General features: G+C 47.9%; 1 protein-coding gene across 1 annotated transcript in view; it reads right to left on the reverse strand.

The window, feature by feature from the left end:
* bnc2 (basonuclin zinc finger protein 2) overlaps positions 1-5,000 on the reverse strand; it is a 162,928-nt gene that overhangs the window by 60,430 nt on the left and 97,498 nt on the right. The window lies entirely within an intron of this gene.

Raw genomic sequence — 5,000 nt, forward strand, 5'->3', positions numbered from 1 at the left:
AACAAAACAAACTTTTCTCTCCCCCCCCTTCTCTCTCTTCTTCTCTCCTCCCTCTCTCTCCCTTCTCTTTCTCTCTCTCTCTCGTACTCTTTCTAGCAAGCATGAATACATACTGCATCCTGTGCACTCACAAGCATGCTCCTTCTGCCTGGTACACACACAAATTACACATGCTCATGTTAACAGTATTTGTGTATGGTCACAGGGCCCATGTATGTCCTCAAGTATGTCCACCAGCACTGAGACAAAATCAAAGATTAAACTATGGGAAATTATACCATGTTTAACATAATGCATAATGTGTGTGTGTGTATGTGTGTGTGTGTGTGTGCGAGAGAGAGAGAGAGAGATAGAGAGAGAGAGCGAGAGAGAGAGACTGTGTGTGTGTGTGTGTGTGTGTGTGTGTGTGTGTGTGTGTCTAAAACCGCACATCCCAGCATGTCTGCATTGTGAGCGTACCTCCACATGGGTTGGCCTTTGGTAATATTTACTTAGTGGTGCTCTAGTGCGTGAGCACGACAGTGCAGCCAACTGCTGCCACTGCCAGGGGGCCTTCTGCCCTCATTAAAAAACAAACAGCAGCACGGAGCAATGGGAGAGCAATGGGAAGCACAGCACACAACACACACCCATAAAGCAGAATTAAGATGCAACTGTAAAACACTCCCGCACTGCCGGCGCTGTTTGCTTCCACATCCCCACACCCCAACACACACACACACACACACACACACACACACACACACACACACACACACACACACACACACACACACACACACACACACACACACACACACACACACACACACACACACACATACACACACACACACACACACACCACAAGAAGTCATACTGGTGTGGTGTATCGCCACTTCCCATTTTGGTCAGTAATCATTCATGTATATGTAAAAAAAATCCAGTTATTTTTCATTTGATTTCATCATCTAAATGATTTTTAATTTACTTCTGACGATAAATAGTCTAGCAAAAATAGCATCTAGTAAAAAATAACATCTTCAAATACATTTAGAAAAAAAGTAAAAAAAAATCTTCCACCTTATGTATTAATATTATCTGTTCAGAAGGGACATGGTGCTATGTACAGCATATGTTAACAACAGCAATTTAAAAGTCTAAACATTTGAGTGTGATACATGCATTTTCTGGTTCCTTGCATCAGGTCCATTTGGCTCTGATTAACAATGTTTTAAATATATATAAAGAGCAGTGTGCATAATGAGTGTACTTGGCGCAGATAGAATTCATTTCATTTTTTTGGGTCATGTTTTTTGCATGACTCGAGTCTTGTCATCCCCCCAGTGATGACTTTGCTAAGACATTTGAATAATGCACGGAAGTCATTTGAATATTCCCCAAGTATTAAAAACTGGTGTTTTCACACGATGCAGCAATATTATGCATGTTAATTGGGCTCCTTGGACTTACCCAATAGAAAGACTAAATTAATTACTCATGTTGACAAAATGTCAGAAAGCAGCAATGGAAGATAATTACAGCACATCCCCTCCATGTTGTTGTTGATTTTTTTTTCTCTCTCTCTCTTTCTCTCTCTCTCTCTCTTTCGCTCTCTTCTGGCTAGTCTTGTATGTGAGTGGACTTAAACAGCATTTATTTGTTTGGCCTTGTCTAATTAACGCTTCAATTGAACAAAATGGTCTGGAATGTTTTTGTCATGTATCACACAGCTCCAGAGGACAAAGCCTCCATATTCATCTTGCTCTTTCCTCTGGTCATAATTCAGGCCTGCCATTGATTGTTTGTCTGTGTTGCTTGACTGACGCTCCCTCGCTTGGATAATACACTCACGCCCTCACTGGCGGACAGCACTGCACCGCTAAGCTTTTACCAACATGGGAACGCAACACGGGCACGCAGATTTGCAGATGAATACACACACAAACAAGTACACACACACACACACACACACACACACACACACACACACACACACACACACACACACACACACACACACACACATACACAGACACACCACACAGACACAGACACACACACAGACACACACAAAGACACACACACACACACACACACACACACACACACACACACACACACACACACACACTCACACACAAAGACACACTGGTGTCATGTCTGAAGTGTGTGTGTGCATTTTCCTGTATATGAGAGTGATATATTTACTACAGCTTATGCCCCCCACTGGTCTTTAGCTTCTGGCTGTTTTCAAGTGGCAATGGTAAAAAAAAACATTGAATATCAGCACGTTTTTCTAGACATCAAGTAAACACTAGACCATGTACGTATAAGTGGGGCTGTGTGTATGTGTGTGTGTGTGTGTGTGTGTGTGTGTGTGTGTGTGTGAGTGTGTGTGTGTGTGTGTGTGTGTGTGTGTGTGTGTGTGTGTGTGTGTGAGTGTGTGTGTGTGTGTGTGTGTGTGCCCGTGTGGAGCTGATGGAGAGGGCTGCTGATGCCATGTTTCAGATTCTCCCTTGAAGTGGAAATGAGCCTCGGCCTCGTAACGAGTCCTTTCCCACCAAGTCAGCAAACACTATCCCTCCACACACACACACACACACATACACACACACACACACACACACCACAACCACCAGTATCCACTCACACCCTCACCTCCTACACACACAGGGTGACGAGCAGCTGTAGAGACCCCCCCCCCCCCATTAAACTGGACATTTCTTTACAAAGGGGCCGAGAGGGATCACTTTGCTCCTTTTCAGGTGCCTGGCCTTTGCCTGTGCCAGAGGCTGTAAAGCCGCCCATTAAAAAGCGCCCAGTCAAGAGCACTGGTGCTGCGGAGGCAGAATCACTGGTGGCCCTGCAGCGTGGCACCGGCTGGGGCACCCAACCACACAAGCGCCCGTCTCCACGGCAACCCGCGACAAATCAAACCCTCGCCAAAGCAACCCGGCAACCAGGCAACCGGGCCTGAAGTGAAACCTCTCCGCCAGTCCCAGGCCTGTCCTGCTGGCCTCGCCCCCCCTCTACCGTCGGAGCTGGTGAGAACCTCCCGGGCCAAGTGAGGGCAGGGCGGCCCGCAGACATCCATGGGAAACAGCTCACCCACACATCCCTTCGGAGCCCAAAGCTTCAGCCCTCACCTCCCCACAATAAAACCATTATTCCTCCCTGAATGAGGAGGCTCGGAGAGAGACGTAAGAAAATGCTGGGGTAGAGAGGCCTGCGTTTGAGTTATATGCATTGGCTCATCTTCAACACACAGGGATGTTCAGAAACAGCATGCGTCTGTGATGTGAAAATGCACCGTGAATGTGTCTATAAAATTGAACATGTCTGTGTGGAGGCATGCATGCTTGTGTGCACTTGTGTGTGTGTGTGTGTGTGTGTGTGTGTGAGCACCTGAGGGAGAGGCCGCAGAGCAGAGGAGCACCAGTGACAGCTGTGCGGCGTAGACTGATAAGCATCAACGCCTCATTTCTGTCTAATTGGCGCGGCCGCTATCCTCAGAGTGGCCTTGGTAATTAATTAAAAAGGCAGTGGAGCTGAAATTTTTAATCAGGATACCGTGATCCAAAAAAAAAAAAATCACAATCATTACATGTAATACACCTGACAGTAATCCCATGTATTTCAACATCTATCATGCCTTGTGCACATTCACATATTTAAATAGCTCTCTTTCCCTGCCTACACGTAGCACTGTGGAATTTGGGAACCAACTGAACTGTAAGTCTACCTTCAGCAGTGGATTTTAATCAAATAAAAAAAATAAAAAATCGCCATCTGAATGTTGGCTTAAGTATAGTAACTTATTTTGTTTATTTGATGATGCTGCCGTTGTCCCTGCCATGGTACGTGTGTGTGTGTGTGTGTGTGTGTGTGTGTGTGTGTGTGTGTGTGTGTGTGTGTGTGTGTGTGTGTGTGTGTGTGTGTGTGTGTGTGTGTGTGTGTGTGTGTGTGTGCCTGTGTACGTGTGTGTGCAATGCCTGAGTACACCACTTGAGCAGCACAGCCTGGTGATATGGCTGTGGGACATTGCTCAACAGGGATTGAGTGAATAGGGAGAAAAAAAAAAACCTTGGACCCCTCTCCCTGTCTGGAAGGGTGTCATGTTTCCAAATGTTTAAAAAGATCGTCTTTCCCCGCCGGCTGCTGGGTCCCAGACCCATTCCCTTTCAGAATTAAACATAATATTATTCCTGCCTCTTATCCCTATCTGTACTTAACTAATTAAAAGCCGTCAGTCATGCTTGGTCTCCTGCTCCTGCTCCCTCTCACGCTGCCGCCCGCCCGCCCCCCAATCACACGCGCTACAAACCCGCCTGAAACGGAGCTCATTTGCACTCGCTGTCCTCAGAGCGCAGTCTCGGCCACCTGGAGTCCCAGCTACCCACACCCCCCACCCCGGGGCCTGCTCTGTGGCCCAGCACCTCACCCCGGGGACCGCGCCGCTCTCAGGCCCACGAGTCCCCCCGTGTTCCGTAGCGCATCGATTAGCGGTGTAGCACGGACGGCTCACTCCACTCGAGGGGTGGCGGCACGTTAAAAAAAAAAACCAGGGCAACAAAAGACACCAGGCTGCAGCTCTGGACAGCCATCGTCATTTCACCGGTGTGACAGAGCAGTGGTGTCACCGATACTGTGTTGTCGAACAACCTTGACCGCGTACCTCCACGCCCGTAATCGTCCAGCAGCACACTCAGAGGGAGCCATTAGCAGCACTCTAATGGTGTCGGGATGTGGCAGGGTCAACGCAGAGGCACCGCACGGCTCTGTGTGTCATCTCTCTAGTCTTTGGACTGCAGGAAGGTGTGACACAACAGAGGTTGTGAAATGTACTGCCTTCTGAGTCACACACAGACACACACACACACACACACACATGCACGCACACACGCACGCACACACACAGGCTTTATCGGTGGTGTCTGCGGTGACAGTTTTGCTCCACAGCTGCGTGAGGGCAGTGGCCTGTGTGTGTGTAATCAGCCGCTGCTCTTATCTGGCATTGT

Source organism: Alosa pseudoharengus, unplaced genomic scaffold, assembly GCF_046254945.1.
Source record: "Alosa pseudoharengus isolate Yale_2024_CS ecotype anadromous, Long Island Sound unplaced genomic scaffold, YU_APseudo_1.1 YU_APseudo_1.1_scf_2, whole genome shotgun sequence".
Classification (NCBI taxonomy): domain Eukaryota; kingdom Metazoa; phylum Chordata; class Actinopteri; order Clupeiformes; family Clupeidae; genus Alosa; species Alosa pseudoharengus.